The following is a 26438-nucleotide window of genomic DNA, read 5'->3' as shown; positions in this document are numbered from 1 at the left end:
CAAATAGATATTGTCTGGAACATTTACTTTTCTTTACAGTTCAACTGAGATACTGTATAGACCAGTTTCCTTGGCCCTTTTATTGCGTTAGAACAGCGATGGCGAACCTTTTTTGGCTCGCGTGCCACAAGTGGGGGGAGCGCAGGGGGGTTGTGTGCGGGCATGCTGCACCCATAATGCAATGCGTGACCCCCCAGTGCGCATGTGCGCACAACAGGCGCGACCCCCCATTTTTGCATGCTTTTTCGCCCTCCCCAGGCTACAGAGGCTTTATAGGAGCCTGGGGAGGGTGAAAAGAGCCTCCCCCGCCCCCCCAGAGGCCATCTGGAGGCTTCAGGGATCATCCAGAGGCTTCCCTGAAGCCTTCGGAATGCTTAAAATGACCCTCCGAGCAAACTGGAAGTCACTTCTGGTTTGCTCAGAGGGTCGTTTTGAATGTTCCGAAGGCTTCAGGGAAGCCTCCAGACGGTCCTTGAAGCCTCCGGAGGGCCTCTGGGGGGCGGGGGAGGCTCTTTTCGCCCTCCCCAGGCTCCTATAAAGCCTCTGGAGCCTGGGGAGGGCGAAAAATGGCTTTTAAAAATGGTGAACTCAGCTGGCCAGCGCGCGCATGCGCTCTGGCCAGCTGACAGGACAGCGCCTCGCGTGCCCTGACAAATGGCTCCACGTGCCACCTGTGGCACGGGTGCCATAGGTTCGCCATCACTGCGTTAGAATATTCACATGACAAAGCCTAGTTCAGAATATTGTCCCTAGGAGTTCCACTTACTGGTTTATAGACCCGAATTTCCCTTTGATATACTTGCCATTCAGTTTTCTAAGAGGCCAACACTTTGTCTCCTAGCCCCAACGCCCACTTACTGGCAGTTTTGTCATACAAGCCAGTCCACTTGTTTTGGGTTTTGCATAAAGTTCCATGGATCCGTTATAACATTTTCTTGGAAGTGTGAAAAGTTGGTTCACAGACTTGAGGATATTTATCCTGGAAAGGTATTCTTCTTCCCATTAATGCTGGATCAAGTGCAAAGAGCCTTGGATTTTCCACCTATAAACCAGCTCAAAGGGTAGAACTCAAGACTTGGATATGACACTATCCAGTAAGCAAATAGCAAATAGGAAAATAACTTAATGTTTTAGAATGTTGAGTAATATATTTGTAGCTCATAATCCCCATAGTTCCATTAAACTTTTCAGCTAGGCAGTTTGCCTTGAAATGTTAAGAAACAGACACCAATTCCTCGATTCTGGATATTGTGCATAATTGTATCATCACTTTTGACATTTAGTTTAGGGCAGATTCATTGATCATTTCAGTTAGGCGTTCTATCCCAGCATGTCTGTTAAGGCTTGATTCACACACTTGGCATCAGCATGGCTTAGAGTCATCACATCCATTCGCTGTGTCAGCCTTTTGAGACAACACAAGGACTACTGGAAATTTATTTTATTGCTGTAGAAGTATAATTACAGAGTCTTGAATTCCTGTCAGAGTTTCCTTCTATCCCTTCTTTTGCCAAACAGAATGAAGGCAAGGTTATGCTGATTTTTCTCCTTACCCTTCTTTCCCAGGGTTGAGTTGATGTTTATCTAACAATTCTTGTATCTCTTCTTAAGGACTATCTCTGTACTTCTCTGCATGTGGGTAGCATCATCTTCATATATACGACTTGTCCCTGGTTATCTTCAGGTGTATTGATCCCTAATATATTTTGTTACATGGGTACAGTTGACTTACAAGTTCATTTAGTGACTGTTCAAAGTTACAATGGCACTGAAAAAACTGAAACACCGTTTTTCATCGTTACAACCTTTGCAGCATCCCCATGATCATGTGATCAAAAGTCAGATGCAATTGGCTCATGAGGTTTGCAGTGCCCCAGGGTCACGTGATCACATTTTGCCACTTCCTGACAAGCAAAGTCAATGGGGAAGCCAGATTCACTTAACAAGTGGGTTACTAACTTATCAACTGCACTGTTTCACTTAACTGTGAATCAGTGGCTGTGGCAAGAAAGATCGTAAAATGGGGCAAAAATCACTTAACAAATGTCTCGCTTAACAGCAGAAAGTTTGGTTGTAAGTCAAGGACAAACTATAGTTTGAAAAAGTATTTATCAATAAGGAATATAAATGGACTTTAAGTAAGGGCAATTCTTCATGACCTAGCATATGTTACAGGATTTCTTATTTTTCCAACAAACCCACATTTCATTGGAAGTTTGGAACCAATCTATGTTATAGATTGTACCTATTCTCACATGTCTATCTGGATAACTCAGTATCCTTAAGGGAATAGATGGATACCAAAGGGCCAGCAGGCTGCAGCTGCTGCTGGCCATGACCACCCCCAAGGGCTGATGATCTTCACCGGGGCTTATATTTGGGGTAGGGTTTATATTACGAGCATCCTGAAAAATCATACCAGGGTTTATTTTCTGGTTGGGTCTTATTTTCAGGGAAACACAGTACCTTACATGTTACTGTTGTATAGAGCAAGATATTTAATGAGGTATTGTTTTTTGGCTTGTTTGTTGAGTAGTGCTTTGTTTGTTTATTAAATTTATATGCCATCCATCTTGCTGCCTACTGTAAGGCATATGTTTCTTTAATTTCTGCATTGCATTCTGTGCAGAGACTGTTTTTATTATTTAGTATTATAGACAAAATTAAGATAAAAAGTTAACAAATTTATTTTTTAGTGTGCTAACTAACCATTGCGTCCTATATAAACCTGTCCCAATCTAACTTATTTATTCTGTTTATAATCACTGTTATATAAACAAACCTATTTTGTGCAAATTTTGATAAATCCATTTAAGTCAGTGTCTCTTCCAATTTTCATATTCTAGCCCAAGCTGTGGAATTCCTCTGATCTGCAAACAAACAGCTGTTAATGCCTTTAAAATCACTTCAGTGTATTATAGCCGTCATGACATTTCATTTGTATTTTCTCAATTACTGTCTTTTTCTTTCAGTAGGCTAAGCAGGGAAACTGATAGGATTGTTTACCCTTTTGTTTGAATATCTGACCCTGTTTTTGAAATTATTTAGCTGAAGTATAAGGATCAACATCTGCTTTTTGAGATACCAATGCCATAAGTGTGCAACTATTTATTTCTGTGTATGTTTATTGTTATTTTGTTATAAAGGTGTAAATCAGGGGTGGGTTCCGGCTTCTGTTACTGCCGGTTTGCTCAGGGATGCACTTTGCGTGCATGCGCAGTAGTAAAAAAATTCCTTCTGCACATGCACAGAAGCAAAAAAACAAGATGCCAGCACGATAAACTGGTTCAGGGACGTGGCTGGCCGAATTATTACCTACCTGGCCGAACCGGTAGGAACCCACCTCTGGTGTAAATATAGTATTTAGACCAAAACTTTCAATGTTTTAAGATACAATAAATTAAACTGAATGTCAGCCTTCCCTACAGATATCACAGTATCTGTAATTGACATTGTTCTTCCTTTCTGAAATGAAGAACCAATAAATCAAATTTCTTTTCACCTGCTTATGATTATTCATATGGATAAGTCATATGGATAAGTCATATGGATAAGTCATATGGATAACCTACTTAATCTAAAATCTGACAGCTTTTCTTCTTTAAATGTTTTTTTCATAGCATGATATCTCACTTTCCCTCTCTATGTCCTTAAGACTGGCATAATCTTGCCCCAACTATAATTTAGGTGCCTTTATTCTGCCATTTTCCAAACTGCAACATACTTGATAGCTGCAAAACATTTAAGAGAGCAAACAGAGTCATTGTAAGATATCATTATGCTGGCAGCTCTTTCTATTGCCACAGCAAGAACTGAATTTCACTATATATTGTTGCAGCATTTTTTGTTGCTGATTCAGGAGATCCCAGTTTGTTAGCAACCAAATATCTAAAACTTCAGAATCCCTCAGGGCTTGGCTGTTTCTATAATAATAACAGTAATCAAGATTCCCTAGATATTGCACCAACTGGTAACTCAAAAGCAATTAGATTTCTAGAAACTGAGTCAATTATTGATCATGACACTGAAAGGATGTTTAAAAAAGAAATACGCCGGAATGAGTAATTCTTGATTTTATTTCCTCAAATTAAAAAGTTCATTTTTAATCATAGAAGTTTAGCAACATTTTTAATGCTTCGGTTGAGTAATACTGGATCAAAATGTTTCCTTAGAAAGTGTTGAAGAATGATCAGTTACTGAAATAAAATTGCTTGAGTCTTAGAAATTTTTTAAAGAAAACCTGGAATAGATATCAACTATGTGCAAACATGAGTATCCCCAACATTGCTCATTATTGGTTGGGATGGGAAAAAGGAATATTAGGGGTTAGAGTTCTACAACATCTAGAAGGCCACATTACCCTATATCTGTCTGATTAAGAAAAATAGACAAAAACAGTTTAGGTGCCTACAATAGTGAGTTACTCTGAAACTATTAAAGGCCAATCAATTTGGACCAGGGGTGGATTTCAGCTTGTTCGTGTACTTGCATGTGCAGTTCAATGGAAATTATTCTGCACCTGCGCAGAACTAAAAAAAAAGATGGTGATGGTGGTGACCGGGGAACTGGTTTAGGGGCGTGGCCAGTCTGTGTCGCTGCCAGTTCTGCAACCCAAGCCGGCATTCCATTACCGGTTCGGCCAAACCGGTAGGAACCCCACCTCTGATTTGGACTCTCAGCTTCATCTTCAACATTATTTTCATTTTATTTAGGATGACCATAAATGGCCACTATTGGCAGCAAAGAGATGTTGAGAACCTTTTTGCCCAGATACAGCAGATATAGTGTATCATATATGGTACATCTCTAAGGGTTTTTCTGCCCTGCTCTATCACCCCTCCCAGACCACTTTTAAAAGGCAGTAGTAAATGATACTACTTTATACGCAGTTCCTTCCCCCTTTCTAAATGCCCCTCTGACATTTGAGCACATTTTCTTGCTGCAATTTTGAAGTACACTTTCCCCTCTTATGTTGCCTCGAGCAGTCTTGTCCGTTTTGACTAGTGCACTTTACTTTGCTCCAGGCTATCCTTAGCACTTTATTGGCTGCTCTGCAGAGGCAGAATTGGCCCTTCAACTTGAGCCATGGTGACCAAAGTCTTTAATGTCTTGCAGAGCTACATTTACCAGGAATGCTATGGTAGCTCAATCTTTATATTTGCTTTGTAAAGAGAAGGTGTTTGTTTGAATTTCAATGCCACAGTCATGGATCCCTAATTTTGGACACCTTCTGTAAGTTAGTTCATTTGAGGTACCCTGTTTCAAAATGTTTTGATCTATGGTGCACTATTTCATCCAATTAAAGGTTACCGAATCAGAGTATTAATAGTATGTAGATCAATGTTCTTTGCCATTGATGAAAATATTTGGAAATAATATTATTTCCTTTCTATTCATTTTTAAACCAACTTTGCTTCAAGTAAACAAAGGTAATGTAATAAACATGCTTATCCATTAAGAATGCTAATTATTTTAAATACTGTGCCTTAGTTGTATGTGCCTGGATTCCAACTTGAAAGTCTCCCATCAAATACTTTATTTTTCTTCAATACTTTATTATGGTTTTAAAATTAGAATTCGGGCATACATAAAATGTAATCTTAAACTAAATCTCATGTGATACACCAGTACTGTAATAAACAAATAGGCCCTACTGGAAATACCATAAAAGCAGCAGGTCCCTAGATCCTGGAGAGCAGAAATTTGCCCTCATGTCACCTTTACGATTCTGTCAGCCAAATACACACACACACACACACACACCCACCCACACCCCTTCATCTGGGTGACCAGAGATTTTATCTCCTGTAGTAACCTTAGCTAGATATCAGTATAAAAACTTATACTGTAAGAATATGCACTCTAGCATTTCAATCTCCCTAGATTTGCACGGCAAAGTCTCTTGGTACCTAGAGGACTGTAAAATCTGTGATTTCAGATAATCCCCGGATTGCTTCAGACTCCCTGCAATAGCCTGACTGAATTCATGTTCTACCCAGTGTTTCCAATCTACTTAATCACCTTTTTAACCCTGTCACGACTGGATCTTAAAAAGGAAGTCTGGTTCTTGCATAAGTAGGAAGGGTGGGAAAGGGCTCTCTAATTGCAGCCCACCAGAGCTGAGTAAAAGTTTTTACAGAAAATAACTAAATTGAAGCAGGAATATGTTTACATTCCCAGCAGATTATTAAAATTACTGGTGTACTCTTTTGGGCTAGAAAGGAAGCATTTTTCAATTTAGAGGTTTTTTCTTTTTCTTTTGAGGATTGAAAGAGTATTTGAAATTTGAAGCACCTAATTTTTTTTAAACGATTATCCATATTTCAACCATGTTTTGATGCTATTAGGAAAGATCACACATTTGATAGTCTGCTGCTTTTTCTTGTAGTGTCACACCAGAGCCTTATTAACCATTGGGTTGATGAATAAGATACAATTTCAACGCTGTCTAGAGCACAGGTGTAAAACTCGTGGCGTCACATTGCCATCATGTGATGTTTCACAGTGTTTTTTCCCTTTGCAGTGCTGGGGTAGGCGTGGCCTGTGCATGATGCATCCTGCAGTGGGCCACCAGTTTGGTACTCCTGGTCTAGAGCAACATTGGGAGGTGCTTCTTTTCTAAGATGCAATCCTGCAGTTTTTCATAGTTACAGAGAAGAGGCCTCTTTGTAACTAATAACATTCAGTGAAAAACATATTTCAAATAGCCTCTTTGGATGAAATATTTGGATGTTAACTATAGTTCATATGTAGAATGTTGTCCTTAGACTATCATATTATAGAAGCTTAGCACATGCAAGATATTTTCTTCAAAGCCGCCCTGCCGCCCTGTTTCGGGTGACCCGCTCTCTCTTATCACAGAGGACGCGGGAAGCCCCTTTACAGGGCAGAGCAGAGGAGTTTGGGGAATATCTGCAGGACAAAATCGCTCAGATCCGGAGCGGATGGGCCCCCTTCAGTGGACCAGGGGAGCCACCAACAGTGAGTCTTGTGAGACCACTCTGGGAGGAGTTTGCGTCTGTTGCCCCCGAGGATTTGGATAGGTTGCGTGGACGGCTGCGACCGACCACATGTTTAATGGAACCGTGTCCCTCCTGGTTGGTACTGGCATCCTGGGAAGTGACATGAGGCTGGCTACTGGGCTTGGTGAACGCCTCTTTGAGCGAGGGGTCCTTGAAAGAGGCGGTGGTGAGGCCCTTACTCAAGAGGCCTTCCCTTGACCCGATGGAGCTAGCTAATTATCGTCCAGTCTCCAACCTTCCCTTTTTAGCGAAGGTTGTAGAGAATGTGGTGGCACAACAGTTTCCACGACACCTTGAGGAATCCGAATATCTAGACCCGCGCCACTCCGGCTTCCGGCCCGGACACAGCACGGAGACGGCCTTGGTCGCGTTGGTCGATGATCTCTGGAGGGCCAGAGATAGGGGTTGTTCCTCTATCCTGGTCCTATTAGATCTCTCGGCGGCTTTTGATACCATCGACCATGGTATCCTATTGCGCCGGCTGGGGGGGATGGGAGTTAGAGGCACCGTTCTGCGGTGGTTCGGCTCCTACCTCTCCGACCGGACGCAATGTGTGTTGGCAGGGGGGCAGAGGTCGACTCTGAGGCCACTCATTTGTGGGGTGCCTCAGGGGTCGGTCCTCTCGCCCCTTCTGTTCAACGCATATGTGAAGCCGCTGGGGGAGATCATCTGTGGTTTTGGGGTGGAGTATCATCTGTACGCTGATGATACGCAGCTGTACATTTCCACCCCAGACCACCCCAACGAGGCTGTCGAGGTGATGACCCGGTGCTTGGAAGCTGTCGGGGTCTGGATGGGGGACAACAGACTCAAGCTCAACCCCTCCAAGACTGAGTGGCTGTGGCTACCGGCACCCCGGTTCAGTCAGTTGATTCCATCACTGACCATAGGGGGCGAACAATTGCCCCCTGTGGAATGGGCACGCAATTTGGGCGTCCTCCTAGATGCCCGGCTGTCAATGGATGACCATGTGGCAGCCGTGGCAAGGGGGGCGTTCCACCAGGTTCGCCTGGTGCGCCAATTGCGCCCCCTACTGGACCGGGATGCCCTACGCACGGTCACTCATGCACTGGTGACGTCTCAGCTAGACTACTGCAATGCCCTCTACATGGGGCTTCCCTTGGGATGCGCTCGAAGACTGCAGCTAGTCCAGAACGCAGCCGCGTGGGCTATCTTCGGGAGTACTAGGTACTCCCACGTAACACCGCTCCTGCGCGAGCTGCACTGGCTGCCTGTGGTCTTTCGGGTGCGTTTCAAGGTGTTAATTACCATCTTTAAAGCGCTCCATGGCTCAGGACCTAGGTACTTGCGGGATCGCATCCTACCACACACTTCCCTGCGACCGATTCGCTCTCACAGGGAAGGACTCCTCCGGGTGCCGTCCACTAAGCAATGCCAACAGGCGGCACCTAGGAGTAGAGCCTTCTCTGTGATGGGCCTAACCCTCTGGAATGACCTCCCCCCCGATATCAGAACCACCACCGACTTCCCCTCCTTTCGACGAAAACTGAAGACTCACCTGTTCCGTTTAGCCAGCCTGGACCATTCATAACCTTATTATACCTCCTGGCAGATATATTTTAACTGGGTAATTTTAATTGGGTATTTTTAGGATTGTTGAAATATTGTTTTTATCTACTTTACTTTGTACAGTGTCGTATTGCCTCCTCTTCTATGTTTTTATGTTTGTATGTTTGTATTCCATTTTATCTGTTTTATTTGACTGTACACCGCCCCGAGTCCCTTTGGGGAGAGGGGGCGGTATAAAAATCGAAATAAAGGTAAAGGTAAGGTAAAGGTAAAGCAACTACTTTTTTTCAAATGAGATTATAAAAAAAAACATCAAGGACTTTCTGGTAATCTGGTTTAATGAAATGTACAATATAGGTAATTCCTTCATCTGCTAAAATTTGCATGATTCAAGATTATTTGGAGGCGATGGTTCCTAGAGCTCATCAATTTGTCTCAAGTCTTGGGGCAAAATATTTGCTGATTTTTCTATCAAATTAGTATTTGTCCATAATTTGAACTGATAAAGAATGGTTTAAAACCCATATGGCTTCCAGTAGAAGCCATATGGATTATTTCTGTTTGCTCAGGTCCTTGATTGACTATTACAATATTATGTTGGAATGCTTGTCATCAACTTAATGGCTAGGGTCAGCTGCTATCCAATAAGCAGCAGCTGGGCAAGATCAGGAAGCAAGGTTTACACAGACGTTTGTAAGGTATCTTTATGTTACTAGTGCAAAGAAGAATTATCAACTTCTATTTATACTGGTGAGTCTGCTAAGGCAGAATTTCTTCAAATGATCTGAAGGATTACTTCCCACGTTTGTTGGACTTGCTGTTTGTGAATTAAGATATCAGTAGACTCCCTATCTTTTTTTTTAGTTGTTTATTTTTCTTCTGTTATTTCTCAACCATGATATGCCTCACAGGTTGGCTATCCTCTACTCATGCATAATAGACTCCAAAGAGATATAGTATCTGTCTTGTTATTTGCTAATGAACTAGAGGAAATTCCAGAGTGAGCAGAAAGTCTAGTAGAAAATGCAATATCTGACCTTGACTTATTGGATACACAATTCTCTACTGCTTACAGTAGTAGATTTCAAAGGCAGCACGGGGACTGGTTTGCTATTGTCTTCCAAGTTATTCACTACCATACTACAGAGGGCGATTCCAGAGATTCATACGTAGAATCTATTAGAGAATGCAGTGCCTTCGTTATATGGTAGTCACCTTTGAATTGAATTTGCACACAGAGAACACAGAAAATTTCTCTTCACAAAAATTAGTCTGTTGTCTCAAAAGGTTCAACAAAAAATTGAAGATGTGCATTTCGTAATTTAAAAGAGCTGTAGTTATCCTTTAGATGGGGATAGGATAGGATCCAAAACAAAAGCATACTAATTGTGTTTTAGATCCTGAAAGTCGAGAGCTCAGATTAAGGTCAGCCTCCAGTTTAGCAAATAATTGTAAACTTCTAAGCATGAAAACAGTAAACATTAAAAGTTGAAAAAAAACACGGTTTTAATATTTTTCGTTGAATGTTTGACAACATAGCTATCTAAAATGTATTTGTAATGGCCTTTTAGAAATTCCTCAGTTTTTAAAATTCTGTTAAATGTTATGCTGCTATCTGAGAAAGGTAATTTTGAAGTGTGAATGTGGCTGTGTTTGTATGAACTTTACATAATTTAGAAAATAACTATGAAATAACATAATTTAGAGTAGTTTGAGATTACATTTAGGGCTAGTACACGTTCCTCCTCATTATTTTATTTTTTTCAATCCCATTGGAAAAAAAGTGTTGTATATTTATTAACTAATGCTAGATATTGTGGTGAAGTCTTTTTATGTAATCCTTATCTGTTATCAGTTTATTCACAGTTTATCCTGGGCAAATTACTGTTATAGATATAGTCTTCACAGGTTTTGGGTGGCATTATTGCAATATGATAGTGTGTTGTGTGATGCATATAGCAGAAGACTGTGACTGAACTGAATGATGTCCAAATGATTTCTATGCTCATTCTTGTCTTATTTTATAAATGTGATTTTAGTGACGATAGTCTATCAGTAATAGAAAGAAATGTGTTTTCTACCACTTATTAGTGTATCACCTTTGCTCTGTATTCAGGATTAGAGTAATACAAAAAGAGCATTTTTCAGTTATTAAAATATATTTATATTTAAGGGACTTAATCCAGCTTAAAACTGAGTGTACAATATAAATATATAACAATTTGCCTACCTTTTAAAATATCTCAACTATAACAATAATATTGTAAAGTGCCTTGACTTGACTAATATTATTTCTGCCAAATGTTTACAGGACTTTGATCTTTCATTATTAAGATGCATTTTGTGCATGACATCACAAACTCTTTCAGGCCCATTCTCGTGGATACTATATTGACATCATCATCCTTTATGCCATAATCTTTCTCCAAATGGATAGTACTCAGTTTTTTAAAATGTATCAGTGTCTTTCATTAACCTACCTTCAGTTAGCAGCTGGATGTTTGCCACTTGTGTGATTATATTTATCAAATGTCTTGTAAATATTGGGTAAGCTGCATCTTCTCTAAAACTTTCCCCACACAATTGTCTAAATGATATTTTTAGAATTATTTTGTTTAAATCATGATAGGTTACTTGAGATATTATACTTTATTTATATTAAATACTATCAGCAAAAGAATTATAAGTCAGAATATTTTGTTTATGTATCTTTTAATCAACCAGCAAAGATTTCTTCCTAAAAATGTAATTGCCAGGTATGGCTAAAGTTTTAAAATCTTGGAGCTTTTAAAATAATGTTTATTTAGTTCTGCTGAAACACAGTATTATTGAAGACTAATAGGGAATTTAATTTGGCATTTTTTGCAAAAAGGATGTGAATATTACATTGTAGCTTTATCACTTTTGAGGTTACTCTTATGTTATAAGGATGGGCTAGATTTTGTTCTAATTGGAGATATAATTTTATTACAGACATGTTTCAGTACTATTATAAAAACAATCCTATGAAACAGCTTTCCTTTCAGAAATTATTTTGAATATTACAAATAGAACCGAAATATAATTATTATATAAAACATATATGGGATCTCAGCTTACACTGTCACCAAATTAATTGTCTGAATCTATCATAACATTAGGGTTGTTTTTAAGTTCAAGCAAATTTGAGGCAGATAATTGTAGCTTTCATGGAAAGCTCTGTTTGTGTGATATAAATATATATTTCCTCTGCTCTTGGTGCTCTTTTTTTCTAGTTCAGATTTTTAATGGTAGAAGAACAGAATTATCAGAACTGTTCTCTAGACATGGGAAATTAGAGAAAATAACAACCATGGGATTCACAAAATTACTGCAACATTAAGTGTGACCAGTAACAAAACAGAAGTGATAAAACACAAATTATCAGAAGACTGACTTGATAATCTGTTCCATATCATCCTCCATAGACTCCAGGTAAACCTGTTGTTTTCCAGAAACATATATCCTATAATGATGAAGTGTATATGTTAGCATATAACACTTCATAAAATAATACAATTTTGTAGTCAACACTTTCCTTTGCAGTATGCTAATACTCTTTTGCTTAATATTAAAATAATCATTAAAAATGTTGAAACTATAGAGAGGCTCGGGGTTCAGCAGACACCAAGTGAGTTGCCCCTAGACAGGCTAATGTCCATGAGTGCAATGTAGATATTTCAGAATTAACATAATTCAGCATGCAAGGAAAACAGAAATATTGTCCTTTAAAGAATGTGAACCAATCTGCTTTTAATTAAGGTTGGCAGATACTGGCAGTGATGAAAATGTTGGCAGGCATAAAAAGTATAAAGGGATGCAAGTAGAATTCATATAAAAGAAAATATTGTTTACTGTGAAATGTATTTATTTATTTAGTTACCACAGTTATTTATATGCTGCCTGATTCGTACATTCTAAGAAATATAAACATTTTGCAATGAGCACTTTGGCAAAACCAAATAGGTTCTGGGATTCCCCAGTCTACAGCTACCATAATATCATTACTGGAGCTACAATAAATTCAAAAGATGGAAATTGAAGAGAATATAGATATTTCATCCATAATTATGGTATGCTGGTAGAATATTCAGTGATCCAGATATCAAAGTTGATCTTAAATCATCTATTCTTGATTTCAATCTTTTTTGCACTTTCTGTCGCAACATTTGCCTTTATGTTTCTGCTGCTATTGGTAATGTCTATCTAAAAGGCGCTCTCTGTGTATAAACATATATATTTTAAATGCTAAAAGGATAGCATCCCAGGGCCAAATAGAAGTCAGAAACTAATAATGGAGATAATCCCGCTAAGGAGAGAACAACTTTTGAGCTACTATGGCAAAGATCTTAATAGTTTGAGACCAAAACTATACAGTACTAGAAATAACTGTTGTGAAAAGAGTAAGATATCTGTATAATCAAACTTCAGTTTTTCTTCAACTTACAAAATTGTTGAGTTATGTGAATAGCCTGTGTAGTACAACACTCTGTTTCTTGCAGTAGCCAGCCAAATGGAAGCAGAGCATAAATGTAATAATATACTCCTCCTCATTTGAAGATACATATACCTGAATACATATTCCCCAATACAAACTTAAATAAAACATACCATGCAATTCTCTAACATGAGTTTGCTCTGGAAAGTCCTCAAATTACATATGCTAATATACCATAAAGTTGAACTAAGTGGAAATTCTTGTATCCCAGTTACTTTGTGGGACTGGATTCTCCAGTGGGATTCTAGTTCAGGAGATGATGTGATGTGAATCTGGTCTGCATGATCATCAATTTGGCAATATGGTTCTTATAATTGCAATTGAGATATTTCAAAAGTTAGGTCACCTGCCTAACAGCTCATTTATTATATGTTTTGATATTTCACATTAGCAGGCAATTACTCTAATATGCTTGAGATTTGAATCAATGTTTGTAACTTCCTTTTACCTTTACCTTCCTTTTACAGATATAGATCAAATCAAGAATAATTATAAGATTTTTTTTATCAACTATTCAACACAAAGCTGATGACTCACACTCTTAGCACAAATTTATAGTATGTGTGCAAACAAGTTAATAGGGCTGTTAAGTAACTTTTTGATTTGGTATAAAGAGAAAAACAATATTAACAGCAAACTTAATCCATTTCAGGGGACATTTGAAATGTGTATCTGACATGGCATTGGGCTAAAAAAAAGGTCTCTGTGTGGTATTCAAACTGAAATAAGCCCATTCCTACCTCATAATCAAAATTAAACTTGCACTCATAATTGAATCCTATTTCTCCATGTTGTTCTGGTTCTTTTCATAAGCATGGCCAGTAACCAAGGTCATGATGTGCCTGAGATTGCAGATGTTTTGGGGATCCTTATATTGCTCTTCTCAGCACAAATGTAATTTATTACTTTTACAGCACATAAGATATTACACAGAAAACATAAACAGAGAAGCTTGTCACATTTGTCAGTCACATATTCACATTTTACAGGAGGCTCAAACTGAGTCTTATACATTTGGAAGGTTGATAATCTCTTTCCTGGAAGTCCTATAGATCTTCACATTCAGAACCAACCTCTGGCATTGAGGTAAAGGCTTAGTAATTTCCCTTGCTAAAGAAAATTTACAAATGTAATGATCACCCAGATTCCAAGATGCCACTGGCCTATTACAAAACCATCCCAAAGCCGTCATAAAAAAGCCTCATGACAGAATTCCAGATTAATATTTTATACATCACAGAAGATCTGAAGCAGAAAATATCCTCATATGCGCACTGAGATATGTTACAAGGCTGTCGTAAAAAAAAAACCTTCCTAATTTGTACAATGAAATAAAACCCAGAGAAATAAAACCCAGGTATCTCACGTACAGGTAGTCCTTGACTTAGGACTAAAATTGAGCCAAAAATGTATGTTGCTAAGTGAGAAATTTGTTTTTTTCCCCATTTTATGATTTTTCTTGCCACGTTTGTTAAGTGAATCACTGTAGTAGTTATATTAATAACAGTTGTTAAGCAAATCTGGCTTCCCCAATTACACTGCTTATCAGTAGATCGCAAAAAGGGATCACATGTCCCCAGGACACTAACAGTCATAAATATGAGTCAGTTGCCAAGCATTCAAATCTTGATCGTATGATCATGGGGATGCTGCAATGGTCACAAGTGTGAAAAATGGTCATAAATCATTTTTTCAGTGCCTTCAAACAGTCACTAAATGAACTGTTGTAAATTGAGGACTACCTGTATAACATAATAAACCTGAATTAAATCAACTGCAGATTTCTGGGTAAATTATTTCCTTTTTGTGATGGAATAGCAATTTTCTGAACCAAATATTTCTCTTGGCTTCAAATTTCCAGGATTTCTTCTAATTTTCTGAAATTTCAGCTGTTTTTCAGAGAGATAATAAACCCTATTATTTCAGCCTGAATTCAACCATTTCTATTGTTTTTTAAACCCCCCTCCTTTTTTCCCTAACTAAGGGAGAAATTAGAGTAATTTATCTATGTGGCAGAAGTGGGGTTTAGGATTGAAGGATTGGATTTGCCTGGGTTTACGGACTGCATATCCATAACTCCCTACTTCATCCATTTCAGCTAATCAAGACACAGAAAAAACATAAGCAAGCAACAAAGGCTGCCTTTTGATTTTTTTTTAATTCTTACTAGAGACCTGAAAATGTTTTTAGAACCAGGGGTGGTTCTAAATGTCCAACCTTGACAACTTTAAGACTTGTGGACTTTAGCTCCCAGAATTCCCCAAACTAGCCATGTTGGCTGGGGAATACAATACAATACAATAGTAGAGTTGGAAGGGACCTTGGAGGTCTTCTAGTCCAACCCCCTGCCTAGGCAGGAAACCCTATACCATTTCATTTTGGGACTTGAAGTGCTCAAGTCAAAGTTGCCAAGGTTGGACACTTGTTTAGGAACAAATGCTACCTCTTAGCTAAAGTTGTTACGAAGACAGGAGATGAAAAGATTTTCATGTATCATAATCATGCATGAAAAGTGGATAAACTTTCAAAATAAAGCAAACCTCGGAAATACCTTAGAACCATGATGCGAACCTATGGCATTCATGGAGGAAGTGGCACGCAGAGCCATCTCTCCAGGCACACCAGCCATTGCCCGTTACGCACCAGCCAGCTGGTGTTCACGTGTGCATGTGTGGCAGATACAGGAAGGCCAGGTGACCACCGCGCATGCATATGCTGGAAACTAGAAGCTCAGATTTCCGGGATGGACATGCATGCCGGGGAGCTGCTCTTTCAGTTTCTGTTGCTCTCACGGCAGCGCACTGGGGTGCTGCTCTTGTAGTTTCCGGTCCCCCCCCCGACGCACTCCTGTTTCGGGGCACTGTGCTGAAAAGGTTCACCAGCACTGCCTTAGAAGGAACAATAGTAAAAGGCAAATATAAATGCAATTTTTGAGATTTTTCAAATCAATGCCTTGGCTGTATATATGCAGAGTAACATATTTGTGCAACCATACATGTGCAACGTTCGTCTATTTGGGAATGAGTTGCATCGTGAGATATAACTGACTAAACAGGCTTTTCTGCAGAGGTACTTAACAAATGTCAAATAAAGGGCATAGAGAGAGTACAGTACCTTCAAAGAGTTTCAACTATTTCGTCTACAAATTACTCGTAAAATGCACTGGCTTATAGAAGCAGGATGAATAGATTGGCCTTCAGTATAATAGGACTATAGTAAATGTAATAGTATATGTTATTACTCCCCATCTAATCTCCCCCTTTTAAATTTAGGGTGCAAATAGAATTACGTAGTTGCAGCTAACTTGTTTTTAATTAAGATCTGCTATAAATAAGAAGCTTATTAATATTAGCAACATCCGTATTGTTGCTGAATAGCATCTGGTTAACTGCTTCATTGTTTCTAATTATTTGCTACCCAAAGATATCAGGCATATAATGCAGCCCATTGAATGGAAAGAGTGACAGAAATGCAAAGCAAATTCTGGTATATATCAAGGGACAGAATTTGTAAATAGGTAATTTGAAACAAGATGTTATAGAGACACCTTGAAACTTAAAAGGGTGGAAGTTGCAAAAAAGAAAGTATCTTGAAGATTGTAACTTATAAACAAGGATATCCTTCAACAAAATATATAGCATGGAATACTGAGGTTCAAGATTTGAACAAGTCATTAAGATACTTTAATCTGCTTGTCCTCTTTGATAAAGATAAATGATAAAGATAAATGAAGATACCTAGTCATGTGACTTGCTGTGTCAGTGGTGGGATTCAATTTTTTTTATTACCGGTACTGTGGGCATGGCTTGGTAGGTGTGGCATGACTTTGTGGGTGTGGCAGGGGAAGGATACTGTAACATCTCCATTCTCACCCCACTCCAGGGGAAAGTTACTGCAAAATTCCCATTTCCTCACCAGCTGGGACTTGGGAGGCAGAGAATAGATGGGGCGGGGCCAATCACAGGTGGTATATACTGGTTCTCTGAATTACTCAAAATTTCTGCTACTGGTTCTCCAAAACTGGTCAGAACCTGCTGAATACCACCTGTGTGCTGTGTGTATTTGGTCTGTGGGAGGGTATTTTCATTTTTTAAAGTTTTTTCCCATTATCCCAGACCCAGAGGTGCTTTTTCAAAAGGCATCTGGACTTCTTTCACTTCTTATCCAAGAAGCTTCTTCAGTTTCTTCTTAGCTGAGAAGAGAAACGTCTCCAAGGAAAAACAGCCCAGTTGCCTTTCGAAAAAGCATCTTTGGGACAACCAAAGATGACCTGTATGATTGAGAAGCTTGATAGACATTTTTTTTGCATTAGTTTTTGTTCGGTTCTAGTTCTCCAAATGTTGTTCTCTAATGTTTCAGCCTTCTGTTACTAATGGGGCTACACTCACAATCAATATATAGAATTCTTAACATAGCAGGGAGATCCTTTTATTGTGGTCTGCAATCAATGCAATGCATAATATAAGGTTGAAATGTTCTGTTTCATGCTAATGTTTTTTTATACATGGGTATCAGTTTTAGTAAACATATTTTGAGAAACTGATTTATTTTTTCCTGTCTGATAAAACAAAAGCAGTACACTTACTTGTTCTCTGTAAACTTCCTAGCCACAGAATCATCCATATTAAATCTAAAAAAATAAGTTTTACCCCAAAGTAAGACATCCAGGGAGAATCAATATATAATATCTGCATATTTTCCTACATATGTAATATCTTTATTTGGCGCAAGATGTACGCAAGTGTTTTAAGTTGTATAAAACTGTTCACTTGAGTGGAAAGCATGATAACACTTGTAATCATAGCGATTGAAATATTTCTGATACAGAATTATTGTATCAGCTCTAAATCTAATGTATATTTTAATAATTTCTGACTTCATTCACAATAGCTTAGGACAGTGATGGCGAACCTTTTTTGGCTCGCATGCCACAAGTGGGGGGAGCGTGGGGGGGTTGAGTGCGGGCGTGCCGCACCCATAATGCAACGCGTGACCCCCCCAGTGCGCATGTGGGCACAACGCGCTACCCCCCCATTTTTACATTTTTTTTGCCCTCCCCAGGCTCCAGGGGCTTTACAGGAGCCTGGGGAGGGCGAAAAGAGCCTCCCCCGACCCCCCGGAGGCCCTCCGGAGGCTTCAGGGACTGTACGGAGGCTTCCCTGAAGCCTTCGGAGCGCTTAAAACCACCCTCCGAGCAAACCGGAAGTGACTTCTGGGTTGCTCGGAGGGTCGTTTTAAGCATTCCGAAGGCTTCAAGGAAGCCTCCGGAGGGGCGGGGAAGGCTCTTTTCGCCCTCCCCAGGCTCCTATAAAGCCTCTGGAGCCTGGGGAAGGCAAAAAATAGCTTTTAAAAAGGTGAACTCAGCTGGCCAGCGCGCGCATGCGCGCTGGCCAGCTGACAGGGCAGCGCCTCGCGTGCCCTGACAAATGGCTCCGCGTGCCACTTGTGGCATGCGTGCCATAGGTTCGCCATCACGGGCTTAGGATATTCAGTTCCAGGATGAATTACTTTAGATAAGATTATAAAAGTAGAGGGTTTTATTTTTCCAGATGTTTCAGCATGCATAATCAACCCGGGTTTGTAAACAAAATATTACTTTAGGATCAGCATTAGTACTGTCATGCTGGCTATGATGTTTAACTTCCTTGCTGCCCTGGCTTTATTGAGTGTGAAGGTGATTTAGAACAAAATGAAGCAATGCAGTAATATTCTTCACTTTCTCTATGGTTTTCTTTTGGACAGTTGCATACATTGGAAAGGCACTACCCCTTACATACAGCTCTAGATTGGAAGGTCTGAAAAGAGCTTATGGGCATTGGGAGTTGAGTTCTCCCTACATACAAGATAAGACATTATATAAAGGGAGTGCATGTAGCTACTGCCACAGTATCATGGATCTCACCCCATTTCTAAGAGGTCTGTAAAGGGGACGTGCATAAGCGCACCTGCCCCTGTCCTACTGTCCCCATTTATTTGTATTCATTTCCTTTGTTCATGTCCATGTTCATACTAATACCTGCTATCTTGTACAGATTTGACAAACTAATGAATAAATAAGTACCTCCTCTCCTCTTTATGCACACTTTTATATGTGTTCATATCTAAAATTGAGGATGGGGAACTTTGGGGATTTAGACTCATTAGTGATTGGCTCAGTGTATGCTTTGTCCTTAACCAAGTATTTTCCTTCAAAAAATTTAACAGAAATCTATCCAGACTACCCACCAGCTGCATGATACTGTTTGCTTTATAAAAGAGATTGCTTTTCCACAGCATGAACAAAAAGCCATCTAGGGAAAGGCAACAAAGATGGTTCAAGGTATGGCTAGTTTATCTTGGTCAAAGGGGGAAATAACATTTGAATGAAAAGTTAAACAGAAGGAATGTTACATTTAAGTTGGAAAACTGCAACTCTATCAACACATCATAAAGATTGTTCTTTGTACAGTGTATAGTGAGTCTGTGTGAATATTACTAATGGAAGTAGCCTGCTTGCTTTCTTAGCTATTTGTTCTCTTGTTTTCCCCACTGCATTAGATTTTCATGTCTTTTTTCATTAGCTTTTAAGTCTTTTTTTTCAACTAGGATAATAGCTAAACTCTATTTCCATCCAATTGCCATTCTAGTTGTTCTCTGTGGGTTGCATATATTTTCAGTTTGTTGTTTGGAAAGCTAGAAATACTATTCTAGATAGCCTTAATGAGAGATGCATGCCTGAATCTCCAAACAATACTCTGAAAATGTTCCCAGAATATGAAAAGTGGCTTGCATTATCTCATCTTTTTAAGTGCTTTTTTCTTGTTCTGTCTCTTGTCCAGTACTTGCTTCCACATAACTCCATAAGAAATAATTGACAGCTGTTTGTATTTTATTCTGGCCCATCTACAATTCCTTGTACAAAAACATGAGGCAGCCTTTGGAAAGATTTATTGTGTAATGCTAAAAGAAAATGTTTACCAAATGCAGTTCCAGAGATTATTTAATACTTTCATATATATGCCAACTCAATGGCACCAAATGCCACGGGTCTGATTTTAGATTTTGTTTTCAACACATGCTTAAAATTGCTGCAGCTGTATCTAAATCCACATTTCAATTGATTTTTTTTTAAAGGTAATTCACCAGTTTTCCATTATTACTCAGTGTCTAAAAAATCAAAGTATATAAACGCTGCTTTGTTGCTAGCCACGACAGGCAGGTGTTCTCTTACCATTTTCTTGCTTATATTAATTTTTATTTCTAGTCTGACTTAACAAATGTGGCAAAAAGATTTTAAAATTAGATGCAACTCCCTTAACAACCACCTTGTTTATCAATGTAAATTCTGATCTCAATTGTGGTCTCATGTTGAGGACAACCTGCATACTTTTGATATAATAATGTCTTCTTTTTTGTTCATAGAAAAACATATAAATGTGTTTACCATTAGGCCACTTTTTAAAAAATCAATTTAGTTTTGATTTGGATTTAAACATATTAAAGTCAGTTCCAATTAACTGGACAGCTAGATTTGTCTTATGCTTTTAATGCTGAGGAAAACTGGATTATCCATTTATTTGTCTCTGGGTGTAACCTTCCATAATGTGCCAGAGAATCCTATCCTTCCACAGCATGCAGGGGACATCTGTGGGAGATCATCTGCAAATTGCAAATGTATCCTTAGAATATTGTTAATGCATCCTCATCATCAGAGCCAGCCCAAGAAATTTTGCACTGCAAGACAAAAGAGACTCCCTATTTCCATAGGCAGTAACTGACCAGGTTGATAAATGAAATTTTCTTCCATACTGCAGAGTGGAAAATGTGCTTCATTTCAGACGAGGGCAGCAGGTTAGCATAGGGCGTGCAGAGCATGCTGTGTAGAAGCTACAGTTCTGTCCTGCAGCAAAGGAACAGCTCCGGTTCAGTTACTGCTGTTCCTCCCACACAGCCGACAGCTGAGGCAAACATCTCATTCGGCTTAGCAGCACGGCAGGCCCTGATCCTCACTCCTTTAAAACAATTACTTTATTCAGGGCCGCAGCAGCCAGTCAGAACAGGGGGGTTGACAATATTGTTCAGATCTCATGGGGGAAAGGAAAGCGTGGTTTTGTTCTTCTCCCCTCTTATCTGTAAATTAGCTTCCCCCTGCTGTGCTGCATAGTGCTAAATTGGTTCCAACCTGCAATCTGAGCTTTTATAGCTTTATGGTGAGAAACTCAAGGAAAAAGGGAAGGATATCACCTCTCCTATCCTCTCTCTTAAAACATTGTAGAAAGCAGAAAGATTTAAAAACACACCCACCTACGCTCAAACTCACTATGATACACATTCTTTGTCTACTAACACTTCTATCTCTAATGGTTTCCTCCAGGATTACTAATTAAAACTTTAGTAGTTCATCATTGTTTGTAATATTCACTGTAGTTAGATGCATAGAGTATGTGAAAAATGCAGCATATATGATATAATGTGGGATCCTGGATAAGATGCTTTCAAAACCAGACTATATCACAATCTGACCTAGATACAATCATATTAAGTACTTGTTACTGTGAGGAGTCAGTGGTGCTCTCTGAGCTTAGTTGTTTTGTTGCAGCTGTTTCATTACCCAAATTGGGTAACACTATCAGTGCTAGTCTCAGTGCTAGTTTGGGTAATGAAACATTGCAAGAAAGCAACCAAGCTCAGAGACCCACCAAGCCTCCCCCTTCCCCAATTTCACCCTGAGCTACAAATATTCTCCTTTATTGGTACTTAATTGTATATCTAAACTGTCCTTCATCCTTGCTTTTTACCAGGAATACGTATAAATTTAAGAAACAAAACTTAATATAGTACAATGGAATAAAAGTAACAACACAAGAAATAGAAAAAAATACTATTATGCAGTACAAAAGGAATGGATTTCTATACTTCTCTAATTTACTGCTATCAGAACTAACCAAACAAAAAGGATTTTGGGGTAGTCTGTATCAACTGGTATTAAAAATCCCCAAATCTAAAAGTGTTTTTATCCACAGTGGTGAGTGATCATTGTATACCTGGTCTGTTATGCAGAGTATACGTAGGGAGCCACTTGGTTGGGTTAGTGATTTGAATTGTTGTTTCTTGGCTATCTGTATTTCAACTTTTGTAGCATTTGTAATAAGCAGCAGGCAGAAGTCATGGAAAATGGATAATGGAGGCAAGGGTGAGAAGAGGATGAAGCCGCAAATTGAAACAGACAAGGTCATCAAAAGCCAGAGGCTGCTTTTTTAGAAGCAGTTATAATTTAGGAAGATCAAAAACCTGAAATTTGACTAAGGTAGAACTAAACATTCTTCATTCTTCTTTATAGATAAGAATCTTTGAATTCTTATCTAAAATGTTATTAAATTTTTTAAAAAATGTAATACTGCAGCTTTCATGCTAGTTCAGTGATTAAATGGTGTCTGAGTTTGAATGCACTCCTAGAATTCCACTTCATGGGGTCTGATGAGAACACGGCTTAAATTTTCAAACCAAGTTTAATATATCTTTTAGCTTTTAAAAAAAATTAAGCTTGTTTTTGTTCATTTCTTTTTTATATTTATATATTTTTTATTTTTTATTTTCAAAACATACACAACACAAAGAAGCCTCCTTCTTTACATCCTGTAGAAAGTGTATCAGTTGGTTACAAAAGACTTTTGTGCATCTCTTCCACAGTCATCAACCATAATTCATATTAACTCAAGTATTTTAACTCAGATATATTTATACATATTACTATCATCATACCTCCATTTTCATTTGACTATAATTGTTTAAACGTCCTTCATCATAAAATATACCAAGGTTTAAAACATAACCACATACTGGCATTTCATTTGCTATTTCTAATATCCTCCAATTAACACTGAATCCTTATGGCCTGTTCTAGCTAAACATCCATAATATTTAGTAACAAAAATTTCTAATCCTCCTTTCCAAATCACTGTTTACAGTTCACATCCAATTTCCTTATGTTGTACCCATGCATATATATATACTGTTAGCGTTCTAAATACCATGTATGAAATAAATCATTGTCCAAGGCAGAATCATCCTTAAAGTTCCCATTTATTCATACAGGCAAGTTAGCATGTCTATGGAAAATTCCAACTCTAATGTTCTTCTTGGAATTCCACCCAGTTGAAAGTTCATGATCTATCCCCACACCCACAAATCCATCACATGTTCCAATCATCATCTTCCATGCTGGCATCTACACCCCTCTGCTTCCGGTCAGGTGTCGAGGTGCAGAGACAAAAGATGACCTTGAGCTTCTATAAAAGAATGATAACAATACATTCCACAATCCTACTCCTTTCTATTCCCCCCTCCCAACTACTACACTAATGAAACAGCATAGGAAATTAATAAAAAGTGTGGCAGGCCAAAGATCCTAAAAAGAACACAACTACAGGCCTGACATATACATTGTTATCATTATCCCTTCTTTGTTTGATTGTATCCTTTATCATAACATTTTCCCCCTAATAATAAAAACTTAACTAAATTTAACTTAGTTCTTTTTTTAGTAACCTTTATATATAAACAAAAATTTTCTAATCTTCCTTTCATAGGTACCATTCAATATTCATATCCAATTATTACTTATCATAGCAATACATAGGTATATATTATTATCATTATCAATTATTTATTTAACTATATCTATTGTTACTAAATTTCACTAAGTTTAACTAGTTTTAGATTATACACTTTCATCTATCAACCTGTATCTTTCCAGTAGCAAAACAATCTCATGTCTTCTGCCATTTGTGGTATCAGTCCTCTAATCATCTCCTTAATCAAATTTGTATGGACTCCTCTTTACAACTCATTGCTAATTAAGTCTCTAATGTAATTTTGATGCCCTTCTTCTGTTTCCTTGATCAGCTTATCTTTAGTTGTCAGTGGTGTTTTCAATGATGTTGCTAATAAAATTTCTCTCTTTAAATCCATACATTCTTTTATTTTTTCTTCTTCTGTATCTTGCCATCTAGGGTAGAGTTCCCCTCCATTTAATTCTTCTTTCCATATTCCACTCTTTTCATTTCCAGACACAAACCAATCACCATAGATATCAGCGGATTTAATTCCTTTGTGATCATTTTTCTCTTCGGTTTTTAGGACTCTAACCTCCACTTTTTCCACTTGATAAACATCTCCAACTTAATCATATTTTACTGTTAATGCTCTAGATTTTCCAACTTCTTCTCCATCCTCTCAAATGTGTTTGATAATTTCTGAATTTCTAACAATATTTTTTTGTAAACTTAAGGTTTCTTTCTGCTGTTGAGGTTGTGCCATTATCTCCATTATCTAAAAACACTGCTGCTCTGGCTTGGAAGGTTTTTACAAGCTTAAGCATAAATTCACAATAAGGTCTTATTTTCACTTTTCTCTGGTTAAAGATATACGTCAAAGGAATATCTGTATGCTTTTCTTCTTATCACTCTATAGACAAAACAGTGAGGCCTTGAAGTGCCAAGGCAGAATAATCAGTGAGGAAAGTAAAAGTGTTTTGTTTTCAATACACAAACCTCCAGCCTCCGAGCAGCAATGTTGTCTTTCCCTCTGTTGTTACAATTTTCTTTGTTGCCTTTTGTATCTTTTTTATTCCAAGTTTTAAAAAAAGTCAAATTCTTGAATGAAATAGAGAAGAAAAAGGGAAAAACACACGCAGTAATGAAGGAGAATTTTAGTCCATAGGTTGCAAAAAATAATAATAAAAAAGGACAGAAGAAGAAAACTTAATCCATTCATTTTAAAAGGCTTGCATAAATTCCATCCATGAAAGTAGCATTTAAAAAGTAAGATAACCCTCTGTCTAAAACCATTCAAAGCTTAATTCCGCTGCTTATTTCTTCTATTCTCACATTTAAATTAACTTAATTAAGTTTTTTATAGGCAGTCTCTTTTAAAACGGTAAAAATTCCTAACCAGCTGAAAACACTTTCTCTTTCCATATCCTTCCATTTTGGAGCCACCCCAACTTCATCAGCCTAGGGGCTGTGCTTTTGTTGCCAGCTAGAAGAACTTCTCCTGGATCGATCAGAGACTTTGCGATGTCCCTGAGATCAGCAGGACGTATTCTTCCCATTCACTGTCTCTGCGGGACGGTTTAGGTCCGTTTGGACCATCCAGCGGCAAAAGTATTGGTGGTGATCTCAGAGCATTGAGATCGCATGTTGTCTCGTCGCGACATTGGCTCCTCCTCTCTCCTTTTTGTTCATTTCTTATGAGCTTGTTTTGTTTTCAAAAAGGAGTAAAGAAAAATAGCTAAAAACTCTAGAAAACATCTCTACAATTCAGAGCCAGATAGTTTCTATGTAACATTTTTTATTTTATTTTTTTCATTTTTTAATCTTTGTATTTGCCAGAATGGCAGTACATATTTTGGAAACCCTATCATTCTTGCAGATGAGATTTATACATTGTAACTTAAATTGCTGTCTTAACATAGAAGATTATCTAAGTATGCTAAGCTACCTGTGAATTTTGTTAAGCTAATAAATGCTCACATAAGAGTATTTACCTCTTATCTCATGGTACACCTATTCTACAATAATTTATATTCCACAGTTCCTTAACAAGAGTTTGAAAATGGCCCAGAATTGCAGTACCTTCATTATTGTAGGCTTTGCAGCACCAAGCACAAGACATAAAAATGCTTGAGGGAACACAGGTCCTCTAGTAACAAAAATCCTTTCTCAAAAGGGGAAGGTTTTACTCAAAAAAAGGTTTTACTCAAAAAAGGTTTTACTCAAAAGGGGAAAAATAAAAACTCAAGCATTCTGGGCTACATCCCCTGCTGAATATTGGGAGAAATTTTGCAGGAATCTTGTCACTTTTAATTCTATGTGTTTATTTGGGTCTTAAGGCCTTTAAACGACGTGCGAGTGCAGCTAAAATTCAGGAATCATAGGAAGGATGAGGAAGTCATGGTTTCCATTGTTTCCACTGACTAACTTTCACAGAGTTCTAGGCTTTACCAGCTAAACCTGACCTCAGAGCAATTATTTCTGTACTACAACAGAGTTGGAAATAACCAACCAACCCCCCCTCCCCCCCAAAAAAACATTTGGGGATTGTAAGAAGAGAAGCATATATGGGAGTGGCACAAAACTTTGGGTGGAAATGTTCTGAGTGGAATGTAGGGAAGTATACAATGCCAGATCATGCCATTCTGGCACAGCACCCTGTGTACATCTCTTGCTTCAAAGGAATTTTTCCAATTTGGCACTACAGTATTGATTAGGTTATATTGTTCTTTCCATGACATGTTGTGTCTGTTCATTGTTTTCTGTCCCTCCCTACAGCATACTACTTTCTTCTATTGCCTGCTTATTTCTCAGAAAAAGCCACTCTACAAGGCCTCT

General features: G+C 38.3%; 1 protein-coding gene across 3 annotated transcripts in view; it reads left to right on the top strand.

Annotated features, from left to right (window-relative positions):
* Positions 1-26438, top strand: part of LOC309392387 ((E2-independent) E3 ubiquitin-conjugating enzyme FATS) — a gene marked incomplete at its 5' end in the record, with an annotated part of 122057 nt that overhangs the window by 57829 nt on the left and 37790 nt on the right. The gene's annotated exons all lie outside the window — the stretch shown is intronic.

Source organism: Natrix helvetica (assembly GCF_964273705.1).
Source record: "Natrix helvetica genome assembly, chromosome: 5".
Classification (NCBI taxonomy): Eukaryota; Metazoa; Chordata; class Lepidosauria; order Squamata; family Natricidae; genus Natrix; species Natrix helvetica.
This window is presented reverse-complemented; position numbering and strand designations above follow the sequence as displayed.